Here is a 14,401-nt window from a genome sequence, read left to right as displayed (position 1 = left end):
TTGGGATTTATCAAAATGAGACAGAACATAGTTCAAAATGTCATCATGAATGCATTCTGTGTCAGACATTCCTGTCAGCCTTTCTTCTAGCTGGCAGAAGGGCAGGGTTTGGGCTATTTTTAGCAGAAGTAGTTAAATTCCAAATTCACAAACCTCCTTTATTCTTAGAAGTCAAGATATTTTAGTTTGTTATATCTTAATAATTAAAAACCCCACTTACCTGTGTCAAATGATGCTCACCCGATGAACAATTCTGCCTCATCTCCTGAATTAGTGAATGTCAGCACCTTCTGAAGATTACTGTGGGTAAAAGCCAGTATTTTGAGTAACACAGCGGTTCTTTCACTGTCCATACAAGGCTGTACAACCTAAAGGTGGATACAAACCAGAGGGCTGGTAATTCATGTAATCTAGACATGCTTTACTGTGTGTTTCTTCTTTTAAGAAACACGAAGCATTGTTATATGTCAAACAACATTGGTAAATCCTAAATCTTCTGTTAAACTTATAATGTACAATATACAATTCTCACAAAGGGTGTGAATTTCTGACAGCTTCCAGAAGCAAAATTAAAACCCATCACAATCAAAATCTCACATCGGTGTTTTCTTATACCTGTGATTTTTGATGATTTGTCAGTGTTGAAGTTTCTCACTGAAGTACCACTGAAGAAGTTTCACACTCCATAAGCACAGTGCACTACCTCAGATAGTCTTAAAAAAAGCCCCAAAACATGGACATTTGCAGTGCTGCCAAATCACTAGACTTTTCACAAAAAGTGATGTTTTTCCAGTTTCATGTCATGCTCAGAATGTCTGGTCTTAGAGACTTCCCAACATTCTCAATCCCTAAATGATTATGTTTTGAGTCACTGAAGAATTCAGATCATACTTGTAACATTTTATACAATTCTTCAGCTCTACACCACACTGACTGGAAGTTCCATGAGAAGACACCTCAGGATATACAGTAGCTTTCTCAAAATATTAGGTCAAATTAATTTCTGCACTGTGTGGCACAGAGCAGTCAAACAAGCATTTTACTAGCTCTGTCTTTGGAAAACTCACTTGTAGTTCTGCCACTCAATCAACAACCACAAAAACATTCGGAACATTCTGGTCACAAACAATAGCATTTGCAAGTACTTGATACCAAACTCAGGCTCATTTGCACTAACAATAAAATACTGGAGAGTGCACCTTCATCTCAGGCTTAAAAAAGACCTTCAGCTGGTTCAGTGATTAACTGACACAGGTCTTCCAAGAGTTCCCTCGCTGCACTCGCGGGACGTGCAACTGGACAGTCCATTCAGCCCTGTAGCACTGCTCATGTATACTGACCTCAGTCAGTGCAAACAGCAAAACAGTGTCGTGAACAAAGAGTGACACCATCCCCAAACTCTTACCTGTTGCACATTTCCGTAGATGGAAGCTTCTTCAATGGCTGTTACCACATCGCAAGGATCGTTCATGAGCTCCTTTATCTAGTGTGCTGTACGTTTATTCCAATGAGTTCCAACAGCAATAATTTGCTGTGAATACTTCCATTCTTCAGCAATAACGGGTTTCTTGTAACAATCTCATATAGTAAACACCTATCAAGAAAAAGCAGAAGTCAGTTTCTATCCTCTTATCCTGTTCCAACGAGTACGTAGCAGGAGTAAAAAGCAAACTGTTTCAGCCCACTGTTCTTTCCAGTCACAAAAGATGGAAGTCTCAGGAAAAGGATCAGTTCAAATCTGAAAAAATACCCAAACTAAGCCTAGGCAAAAGCAAATCCAAGAGGTCAGAGGCAGACAGCAGACTTGTCAAAAAAAACCAAACCCAAGAGCCCCAATGGTGTGTGTGCAGCATTAAATTACTTCTAACAAGTGAAACCCACTAAGACAGAGCTCACACATTCCTGGTGTACTGCTGACCTAAGTGACGTGCAGTTCAGCTGTGGAACAACAGCAGGATTTTGGCAAAGCTCTACCACACTTTAAAGTAATATAGAGCTCTGGCACAGTTCTGAGAGATCTTTCTCAACCTGCCACTAAACTTACCCCTAGCTGCAATAACATACCCTTTCTGTAACAATACTTTAGAAGAGCTACAATCAAATCTTTATCAAATAGCTCAAACATTTTCAAATGACCATTTCCCGCTGAAAGAGCATCTTTGTTTTTCCTATTCAAGACAAATGTTTTTGAGAAACTGAGAACTACCTTTCCCACAATTTTAATCTTATATCCACACTCCATCTCAGGAAGTCCAATAGCACAAAGAAAGAGCAGTCTGAAGAGAAAACAGCAATAGTCCACTGGATAAAGAAGACGTATCATATAATTTATGACTTGATATTTGCTGCTACAAAAGCACATTTAACAGCTTCACATACAGCAAATTGGGCAACCTGTTTCCACTAAGGAATTTCTCTAGCTTATCACAGCTAGAAGCACAGCCCTTTAGTCTTATCACCAATTTTTTAACAGATAATATTAGAAGGTTAATGATTTAAAAAAAATCTGATACTGATACATCCTGGTCAACATGGAACTTGATGCTGTTCCTCTTATAAGACTGTGATCAGCTCCTTCTTTTATCTGCACTGTCATTAAGACCCAAGAACGCAAGAAAATACTTCCAAGGCTATTTGATCATTCACACGAAACAGCGTGTGACGTTCAGACAGTCTCAGGAGGCAATATGGTGCAGGCACTATTACCTCACCCACAAGTCGGTAAAGGACAACTGTTAACATTAATTTACATTCCACATCATGACACACTAGTTTTATTAAGGAGGTCTCAACTGCATTTCAGATGCATCATCTTGAAGTTATGGGAAGGGTGTTTTTGGTTGGTTTTGGTGGTAAGGTATTTTTGTTTCGATATTTGTGTGTGTTTGGATTTTTGGTTGGGGTTTTTGTTTTGGTTTGTTTTAAATAGGGACCATATAACTCCATGTTCTGACTTCTAGTCAACAGTCATTTTAGTTCGCTTCTATTCTTTACCCCTGTGTGTCTTTAAGATCTGAGTAGGCAAAACTGTGTTTCTGAAACACTGAAAAGTCTTTGTTAACAGCTTTACAGAGCAGGATGTCATTTCATTTCCCAACAGGACCATGGTAAAACCAGATCGACAGAAGGTAAATATTTAAACACATTCAAGCATAGCCTTTAGAAGTTTGGTTTTAGCAACAAAATAAAGCCAATATTGTATCTTCCATATCTACACATGTATGTAAAAATACACACATGTAAAAATAAAACCACTATTGTAAAACCTGCTTCTAAATCAGGAACATCTATGATGAATCTTAATTCAGCATGAACCTCAGCAAACCCCTCCCACTCATTTGACTCAAAAAAGTGGTTATGAGACTTGCAAAAACACAGATCATTTTAACAGCTTTAATACTATTTACTGTTCAATAGCATTAATGAAGCTTCATGCATCACTAGAGTTACAGCATCTAAGAAACAAAATGATCACTTGATAGGAAAAAGTAAAACTTCCTTTCTTACAGTTTTGTGCAACTAAGACAACCTACATTGCATTCAAGTGTCATTCAGACGACAGAAGTATTCTTACATCCTTGGATTTTCACACTTTTAGCTGCTTCTTTGTTCTGCCCAAGTATTAACAACATTGGATGAAGCTGTCTGGAGCATCTCTGGTATGTTTTCAGTAGCTCAAAAACAAGTTGTGCCTTCTTCCACCCAGGACACAAGATAAGTGCTAGTGGCTAGGTGTGTATGTACAAAAGAGTTACAGTAGAGCATGAGACAACTGTTTAGAATCTTAGTCATTGTACTATTTCAGAATTTAGGGCAAAACTAAAATCCGCAAAACAGGCCTTTCAATGCTTCAAACAGAAGCTTTTAACACCATATCACCTCTTAAATGCAGATGGTACAGGCCCGAGGAACCGTGCACCAAGCTGGAGACAAATGGATGTGCAGCAACACACGGTGAAAGGTCCAAAAGTTTCATAGAGGCAGAAACATCTTGTCTTACTTGGAGCTCTGTGAGCCATTTTCAGTGGTCCCTTACAGCCTCAGTGAGTCTATGTTTCTGTGATCTCATGCATTAGAAAATGAATGACAATGTTTTAAAAATCAAACCAGACATTTCCATTTCACGATGTAACAGCCCCTTAAAAATCAAGCTTCATCGAGTATCCAAGTGATATGACATTAACCACTTGTTAGATATTACTTGATAAATAAGTTACAGACTGCCACACTCATACAGTCCATCTCTGTCAATGTCTAAGCAGATGGCCTAAATAACCTGGGAAGCATCATGAAGACACTCTAAGACGACATCAGATGCACCCATTCTCAACATGCACTACCTTTTGGATCATTCATTGACATTTGCACCTTAGAACACAAAGCCTGCAGTACTCTAATGTATACATCCTCCACTCCTGTTTCTCAAGGTTTGTAGCAACTGCTCGACTGCAAAAGTGTAAGAATTGGTGGAATATACAAGAAAGGATTATTTCCCTGATATGAGATGGCAACTACATCACATCCTTGAGCTATTGGTGGCCAACAGTAAGATTCAGTGGAGTCAGGGCCTAAAACTTTTTTCCAAGTAAGTTCCTACAGAAAGAGAAATAAAGAGTTCTACCTGAAAATCGTGTGCTTGAAACACCAACAAGGCAACACAAAGCACTGAGCAATTTAAAAGCCTTTGACCCACTGCATAATACATTTCCTTAACACACAATATGATAAGAGTTCTTCTGGGATGAGGACTTAAATTCTTACATCTCATTCAAATGCCATCATTTGTAGCAGTGGTTGATAGATCAGATGAAACTGTACAATTCTACAGTCTCTCTGAAGCATAATTTACTCAACCGTATGAACAACCTCCTACACATTCCTCAATCAAAATTAGCTACTATAGTATTTAGTATCTGAAAGTTAAGGTATGATACTAGTCTTAAAAATGCTAAATGTAATGTATTACGTTAGCATTACCCTTTCCAGATCTTCAAGAAGTGGTGCTGTTTCCAGAATTGATGGTGGCTTCATTTTCTTGCCAAGAAAGACAAAGTTTCTTTCTTCAAGATTTTGAAAACTCTGAAACCATAAGAAATAGATGACAAAGGCAATACTTAGTAAATGGGTTTGAGCTTACATCCAACTTAAAAACTGTTTTTTTGAGAAGAATTAGCGAAAGAAATGCTAAACACAAATGAAGTACAACTCACACACACGTCACACAGAACAGTGCTGAGACTCCTACTGTCCCCTGACTTGGCCATTGCCTCTGTTTCTTGCTTTTTTTCTTTTTGTCTCTTCCCCTGCATTTTTTTTTGCCCTTCATATTTTCACAGAGGCACCATCAACTTTGCTGGCTTGCTGAGCTTTGGTCTGGTCTTGTTGCTGATGTGGCTGGATTCAGTCCCTGGTGTACCTCCACAATGACCACTCTTGTAGCCTCAACACTACCCACACCTCCACATATATGACACACATTTGCAGAGGTTAAATGGAAGTTATATCCTGGAATTACCTGTTGCTCATTTTCAGTTCTATGTGTCTTCAAAGGATCAGAATTTAAGCACTGCTGAAGCCTGAGAAATATACAAATATTAAATTCAATGGAAATGCAAAAGGAAAGTGTAATCGATAAATATCACCAATATTTCTAAAATGACACGAAACAGTTCACCTACAAAATATCTCTGATGTATTACCTATGCCAACAAAAACCCTCAAATATGACAGAAGAAATCAAAAAGTACCATTTTGGATGTAAAATTTACTATTAGGTTTTAGGTATCTGAAAATAACCCAAAGGTTTTTTTAACCAAGACAATTGGTGGGTTCCTCAACTTCAGAAGACAATCAGATGGGACTGCAGGAAAAAGGTGTCTTAAAGTTGCAAAAACATGAAACAATGTATCTTTGCAACAGTTAAAACTTGAATTAAAAACACCCCTCAGGTTGTTTACATATGCAGCAAGTGATTTGCAGCATAATAAAAGCCTTGCACAAGTCAACTCAGTCAGATTTCATTCAGCTTGAAAACTTTATCAATCACACTAAGAATAAAAGAAGGCAACTGAATATGCTGAGTGTGCAGAAACGTACTGCCTCATCACAGCCTTGTTTTCAAGCTACTGTTTAGAAAGAATTGCTATTTTTACTGTGGTCTGGATAAGTATCAGCAGCTTCTAATGGCCTCCTTCCCCAATACCATGTGCACACATCTTGTCTTACCCTCTGCACTTTTAGCTGTCTAAGAAGAGTAACTGGAAACATACTACAGCTCCTAATTTTCTGGCTAAACAATTGTTTCAAATATGTAACATACTGTACCATACCTGTCTGTGTGAACTGCTGGATTTTCCTTGAAAGGCAATCCTGGGATTGTTTTGACAATCTATCAAGAAAAGACAAACCCTTTTCTGGCAGTAAAATACTGTTTAAGAGCAACATTTTAGAAAAAAAAAGATTACTGAGCTCAAGGTGGTTTTCTTACCTAACTGAATTTTCTTCATTAAGAATCAAGCATGCAACAAGAACATCAACCACACAGGAGAATCAGTTCATGTTCACAGCTCAAGCTATAGCTTCTGGCAGCTCTTTCTTTGAAGAATCCGCCCCTGTATTCCCCCAACAACTACCAAAAGCTGGCCACACAAAACCACTACACATCTTCACAGCACTAGAGCAAGTGAGTACAAAAGGAGACACAACCTGTTCAAAGTCCATCGTTGCAATCTAAAAGACCAAAACCACCAGAACCACAAACTTGAAGGACAACGCTCTCTTTTAACTAGATCAAGAGTTAGTCCCAGATTTGTTACACGAAAGGACATGATAGCTGACTACAGTATTCCTAATCTGCCTTACAGATGCTTCACTTAATTCATTCTGACATTTGAATAGAAAATCTAACACTTACAGATGTGGTAGTTTCACTGTCATCTGTGTTGGAGCTTTGTCATGTCTTTTCAAGAACAGAACCAGATACAGCAAGATCTAGAAAGACAATTTTAAAAGATGCAGAAACACGTTTGTGATTATCTGAATCTATGAAAGGCCAGTGTTTTTACAGTTGGTTGCAACTGACTTCTTTCTCTGCTTGTCTCATTTTCTAATGGCAAAAAGAACAACCAAAAGACAGTTGTAGTTACATAAAGATATGCAAATGAACCGAGTGAACAAGGACAGAGGATATTTATAGTGATTCAAGTCTGTTTTAAACAAGACAACTCACAGAAAACATTCAAGTTACCTCTGTGTAGAGAAATCCCTCTAAACTCAAATCAAACAGTAAGGTATCACTGATCAATGCTACAAGTTATTTCAACAGTATCTAATGCTTTTCAGCATATCAACAAATGACCCTGAAACTCACTCTTTGTCTTATCAAGTACAAAATGCTTTAGAATATTCCTGCATCTGCTGATTTGATTGCTCTTTGTAAAGTCTGATACATAGGCAGTGTTTGTTAGGATACCTTTTCTTCCACTTGTTGGATTCCAACTGATACAGTAGGTCAATATATCCAGGTAAAGACAAATGATGCACTGCATGAATGATTGCTGCCAACACACACGGTTCCCACTTGTTTCAGGATCTGTTGATACCTTCTGCTGGAGCAGCACTGTCCTCAAATCAAGTGCAGGATTAACAACTTTCATTGGAAGAGAGTCAAGATTTAATGATGTTTGGGTCTCCTGATAATCTGCTGAACTCACTGCATTCTCTTCAGCTTGCTCAAAATGATTCTGAACAGAGAAGGTATTCAAATTAAGATGTAATCCAAGTTATTGTCTACAGTGAAGACCACAGCTCTAATGTTAAAAGTCTTGGTAAAATACTCCAAATGGCAGCAGTTTTCAAACACATTTCTTTTTGTCTACTACGCAGCTGCTTAAGTCTGACAGTAGCTGCAGCAGAGATTTAGCAGGAGTTACGCACTTTGGTAAGTGCAACGAGCTTTCTTCCTTTCTCCCAACTGTTTGGGAATTCAGCCTTATGCACATATGAACTTGTATTTATTTTCATAACACCATGCAACTGCCTTCTTGAAATATCTTTAAGTGTATCACAAAGAAAGACAAGAGTACAGTAAATTCACATAGTTGTTCATCTGAAGTACTTGGGGGACTTCATTTGCTTGTCAATACCTTCCAAAGCGGTTCACAAGTTTCCACCTCACAGAATTCATTCCAAAGTTCACAAACAACAGATTTAGAAAATAAATCTTCTAATAAGTTAATGATTGCACTTCTACTGTATATGGCAAATTACAAAATTCACTTGCAAATAACACTTTTCGGTCTTAAATTTGTCACAAAGTTATAACATCTATAGTAGAGTGCACAAAGAGGTTTGTAGAGATAAAAATATCTTACCTTTTCACCTTTTATTGTCACATAAAGGAAAACATCAGATGTGGTATCTTTTACAGCACATACTTTGGCTGTTGTCTGGGTAGTAGCAAAACTGAGTGATGGTGTTTCAATGACGCAGCTGCCTGTTCTTTCCTGCTCTTCTCCAGCCCAGTGTTTCCTCACTAACCCAGCATCTGGAAGAGCAAACAACGGGTGTTTTAAAAGTCTCCCTCTCACTGCAGCGGTGACAAGTTTCTGTTGATCTCCTGGGGACTTGACTTTGGGTTTGGTTTGACATTTTGCACACCTGGACTTGAGAATTCTCCCTCCCTTTTCCACCCCCCTTTTCACATCTGTTGCCTGGGATTCTCCCTTTACAGTTCTTGCTGGACATTTAGCCAGACTCTATGCTCTGCACTTGAAACAACCAGCAGATGATTTCTGATGGAACCTGAGGCTCTCTGCACTGGCCTGATGCAAAGGCAATTTGCATTAAAACTCCTCCAAAATCCTTGTTTTTCTCTCTCAGAATTGCACCAAAACCTCATTTTATCCCTCACAACTCCCCCAAACCCCACTTTTTCCCCCTCCAAATGCTTCCAAAACTCCACTTTTTCCCTCAAGATGGCACTTTTTTACCCAGCAGTTCCCAAAAATCCCACTTTTTCCCTCAGAATAGCACTCAAAACCCACTTTTCCTCTGAAAATACCTCCAAAACCTCACTTTTTCATTCAGAACTCCACCAAAACACCACCTTTTCCCCTCAAAACACCACCAAAACACTTGTTTTTCCACAAATCCACCCAAACCCCACTTTTCCCCTCAAAACTCCACCCAAATCCCACCTTTTCCCCTCAGAATTGCACCAAAGCCTCATTTTATCCCACAACTCCACTGCTTTTGGCCCTCAGAAATCTACTCCATCCCTACTTTTCCTCTCAAAACTCTTCCAAACTACACTTTTCCCTGCAAAGCTGCACCAAAACCCACTTTTTCTCCTAAAACTCCAACGAAACCTCCCTTTTGCTCTCAGAAATAAACAAAAACTCTACTTTTTCCCTCAGAATTGCTCAAAAACACTGCTTTTCCTCTATCAAATTCCACCCAAATCCCAACTGTTTTCCTGTAAAATGCCAACCAAACCTCACTTTTCCCTTCAGATTTGCCCCCACACCTCATGTCATCCCTCACAACTCCCACAAACCCTCACTTTTCCCCTCTAAATCCCAACAGAAAACAACTTGTTCCTTCAAACCTCCACCCAAACCCCCACTTTGGACCTCAGATAGTTACCAAAACCTTCCTTTTTTTCCTCACAACTCCACCCAGACCTCACACTTTCCCCTCAGGATTTCCCCAAAAGCTCACTTTTCCCCTCAAAACTCTACCAAATCAAACACTTTTCCCCACAGAAATACCCTCAAAACCCCACTTTTGCTGCCTCAGAAAACCACCAAAACCCCCACTTTTCCCCTCAGACATGCCCAAAAACCTCCTTTTATCCCTCACAACTCCACTGAAACCACACTTTTGCTCTCAGAATTGCGCCAAAACCTTATTTTATCCCTCAGAACCCCCCCAAACCCTACTTTTCTTCTCAAAACTCTACTAAAACCCCACTTTTTGCCACCTAAGTTCCCCAAAAACCCATTTTCCCACTCAAAACGCCACCCAAACCTCACTTGACTTCACAATTGCCCCCAACCTCATTTTATCTCTCAGAACTCCCCTAAACCCTCACTTTTCCCCTCAAAACCCCAACAAAAACACACTTTTTCCTTGCAAACTCCACACAAACCCACACTTTTGCTCTCAGAATTGAAACAAAACCCCCTTTTAGCCCACAACTCCACCGCTCTTTGCCCTCGCAAATGTACTCAATCCCAGCTTTCGCCTGCAAAACTGCACCAAAGCCCCACTTTTCCCCTCAAAACCCCACCAAAACACTTGTTTTTTTCAAAAATCCACACAAACCGCAATTTTTCCCTTTAAAAATTTACCAAAACCTCACTTTTTCCCTCAAAACTCCACCCAAATGCCACTTTTCTTTCTCAGAAATGTACTCAAACCCCACTTTACAGCCTCAAAACTCCTCCAAAATCCTAGTTTTTCTCTCACAATTGCACCAAAACCTCACTTTATCCCTCAGAATTCCCCCAAACCCCACTTTTTCCCCTCAAAACGCTTCCCAAACTCCACTTTTGCCCTCAAGATGGCACTTTTTTACCCAGCAGTTCCCAAAAATCCTACTTTTTCCCTCAGAATAGCACCCAAAACCAACTTTTCCTCGAAAATACCTCCAAAACCTCACTTTTCCACTCAGTGGTGTTTTGGTGGAGTTCTGTTTCCCTCAAAACTGCACCAAAACCCCGCTTCTTCCCCCAGAAGTTCCCCAAAACTGCACCTTTCCCCTCAAAACTCCACCAAAACCCCATTTTCCCCCTCAAAGCACCACCAAACTCCACTTTTACCCTCAGAATTTCCACAAAACCCCATTTTTCCCCTCAAAACCCCACCAAAACACTTGTTTTTTTCAAAAATCCACACAAACCGCAATTTTTCCCTTTAAAAATTTACCAAAACCTCACTTTTTCCCTCAAAACTCCACCCAAATCCCACCTTTTCCCCTCAGAATTGCACCATAACCTCATTTTATCCCACAACTCCACTGCTTTTGGCCCTCAGAAATCTACTCCATCCCCACTTTTCCTCTCAAAACTCTTCCAAACTACACTTTTCCCTGAAAAATTGCACCAAAACCCACTTTTTCTCCTAAAACTCCAACAAAACCTCACTTTGCTCTCAGAAATAAACAAAAACTCTACTTTTTCCCTCAGAATTGCTCAAAAACACTGCTTTTCCTCTATAAAATTCCACCCAAATCCCAACTGTTTTCCTGGAAAATGCCACCCAAACCACACTTTTCCCCTCAGACATGCCCAAAAACCTCCTTTCATCCCTCACAACTCCACTGAAACCACACTTTCGCTCTCAGAATTGCGCCAAAACCTTATTTTATCCCTCAGAACCCCCCCAAGCCCTACTTTTCTTCTCAAAACTCTACTAAAACCCCACTTTTTGCCACGTGAGTTCCCCAAAAACCCATTTTTCCACTCAAAACGCCACCCAAACCTCACTTTTCCCTTCAGATTTGCCCCCACACCTCATGTCATCCCTCACAACTCCCACAAACCCTCACTTTTCCCCTCTAAACCCCAACAGAAAACAACTTGTTCCTTCAAACCTCCAGCCAAACCCCCACTTTGGACCTCAGATAGTTACCAAAACCTTCCTTTTTTTCTCACAACTCCACCCAGACCTCACACTTTCCCCTCAAGATTTCCCAAAACCCTCATTTTTTCTTTAAACACCCCAACAAAAACACATATTTTCTCCCAAAACTCCACACAAACCCCCACTTTGCCCCTGAGAATTGCTCCAAAACCCCACTTTTCCTCTCAAAACTACACCCAAATCCCAATTGCTTTCCCTCACAATTACCCCAAAACCTCTTTTCATCCCTCAGAACTCCTCCAAAACCCCACTTGGTCCTTCAAAACTCACACAAAACCCCTTTTCTCCTCACATCTTCCCCAAAGGCCCTCTTTTCCCCTCAGAATTACTCCAAAATCTCACTTTTTCCATCCAAACTCCACCTAAACCCCACTTTTGCTCTCAGAAATTTACCAAAACCCTGCTTTTTCCCTCAAAACACCACCCAAATCCCACCTTTTCCCTCAGAAATGCCCCAAAACCTCACCTTTCCCTCAAAACTCCACCCAAATGCCACTTTTCTTTCTCAGAAATGTACTCAAACCCCACTTTACAGCCTCAAAACTCCTCCAAAATCCTAGTTTTTCTCTCAGAATTGCACCAAAACCTCATTTTATCCCTCAGAATTCCCCCAAACCCCACTTTTCCTGTCAAAACCCCACCAACTCCCCCCTTTTTTGCATTCAAAATCCACCCAAACCCCACTTTTTCCCCTCAAAACGCTTCCCAAACTCCACTTTTGCCCTCAAGATGGCACTTTTTTACCCAGCAGTTCCCAAAAATCACACTTTTTCCCTCACAATAGCACCCAAAACCCACTTTTCCTCTGAAAAGACCTCCAAAACCTCGCTTTTTCACTCAGAACTCCACCAAAACACCACTGTTTCTCTCAAAACTGCACCAAAACCCCGCTTCTTCCCCCAGAAGTTCCCCAAAACTGCATCTTTCCCCTCAAAACTCCATCAAACCCCACTTTTTCCCCTCAAAACTCCACCAAAACCCCATTTTCCCCCTCAAAACACCACCAAACTCCACTTTTACCCTCAGAATTTCCACAAAACCCCACTTTTCCCCTCAAAACCCCACCAAAACACTTGTTTTTTTCAAAAAATCCACCCAAACCCCACTTTTTCCCCTTAAAAATTTACCAAAACCTCACTTTTTCCCTCAAAACTCCACCCAAATCCCACCTTTTCCCCTCAGAATTGCACCAAAACCTCATTTTATCCCACAACTCCACGGATTTTGGCCCTCAGAAATGTACTCCATCCCCACTTTTCCCCTCAAAACTCTTCCAAACTACACTTTTCCCTGCAAAACTGCACCAAAACCCACTTTTTCTCCTAAAACTCCAACAAAACCTCCCTTTTGCTCTCAGAAATTGTCCTGGTTTAGGCCCATCAGGGAACAAAGGCCAGGATTAGCCCAGAGTACCCAAGTGGCTGAGAATTGCTCAAGGGCAGGGAGAGCTTAATTGCCGCTTAAGGTTCAGGACAAAGCAGACCAGGCCACTCGGTTTGGGGAAGAAAACAGAGAAACAGTGTAATGCAACATCAACTAAAACATACCCCCAAAAACCCAAAACATAACCAAAATGAAACAACACGGAGCAATACATCAATGAAGAGTCCAACCAGCCTTTTGAAGAACACCTTCTTGCCACCCCTCCCCTCTTCCCGGGCTCAGAGCCCTGATCCCGGGGCTTTTACCTTGTCCCCCCCTGAACGGTTCGGGGGGGCAGGCAGTGGAGATCTCAGTCAGTCTGTTCTCCATAGCTTCTGCCGTTTGCCCCTCCTCCGGACGGGTGAACTCCACACCAGTCCTCCCTGCGAGTCCGTGGGGTAACTCACACGCATGGCAGCCCTGCACGGGCTGCTCCGATGCCCACTGACTCCAAAGGCTGCAGCTCGTCTCTGCCTCTCGTGTGGGGCTGCTCTGCGGCGTGCAGGCTCTCCAGCACGGCCTGGGCCATGGCCCCTCCCCACACAGTCCCTCTCCCGTCCGGGCTCACTCACACGGAGCTGCTGGGAACTCTCGCTCCTGCCATGGATCTCCATAGGCTGCAGGGGCACAGCTGCATTCTCGCCACGGCTTGCAGAGGAGTCTCTGCTCTGTTGCTTCTCCTTCCTTCCTCCTTCTCTGGCTGAAGGGTCCGCGTGGTCGCCTCCATCTCGTGTCACTCTTACACCTCCTGCTTCGCATTTCACATTCCCGTCCCCTAAATAGCGCTGGCAGAGGCGCCAGATTGGCCCAGCCGGGCCGGAGGTGGGTGTGAACCCAGGAGCCGGGGGGAGAGTCCGCAAACTCTTTCTCGGGTCTTCACTGCAACCCGCTCCCCCTGTTACTAAGCCAAAAGCTGCTCCTTGCTAAACCAGAACACAAATAAACAAAAACTCTACTTTTTCCCTCAGAATTGCTCAAAAACACCGCTTTTCCTCTATAAAATTCCACCCAAATCCCTCAGAATTTCCACAAAACCCCAGTGTTTACACTCGTTGAGGCAAGGGACTGAGGATGGAAAGGACGAGCCCAGCGGTCCGTGAGGGCCGGGGCCGGCGGTGTCGGCGCGTTGTGTGTGGGGGGGCTCCGGAGACACCGACCGGGCGCGGGAAGCGGCTGCGCGGCGGCGGCTGCGGATGGAAGGGGCGGGGGGGGTCTGGCTCACTCCGTGCCGTCCCCGGCGGCGCAGCCGCTGTTACTCTCTCCCGTGTTTTATTTTTCTTCCCTCACATGCCCGATGGTGCCCAGTCCAACACGGGGTCGCGCTCCCCACTCT

The sequence above is a fragment of the Colius striatus genome, unplaced genomic scaffold (assembly GCF_028858725.1).
Source record: "Colius striatus isolate bColStr4 unplaced genomic scaffold, bColStr4.1.hap1 scaffold_35, whole genome shotgun sequence".
NCBI classification, from domain to species: domain Eukaryota; kingdom Metazoa; phylum Chordata; class Aves; order Coliiformes; family Coliidae; genus Colius; species Colius striatus.
This window is presented reverse-complemented; position numbering follows the sequence as displayed.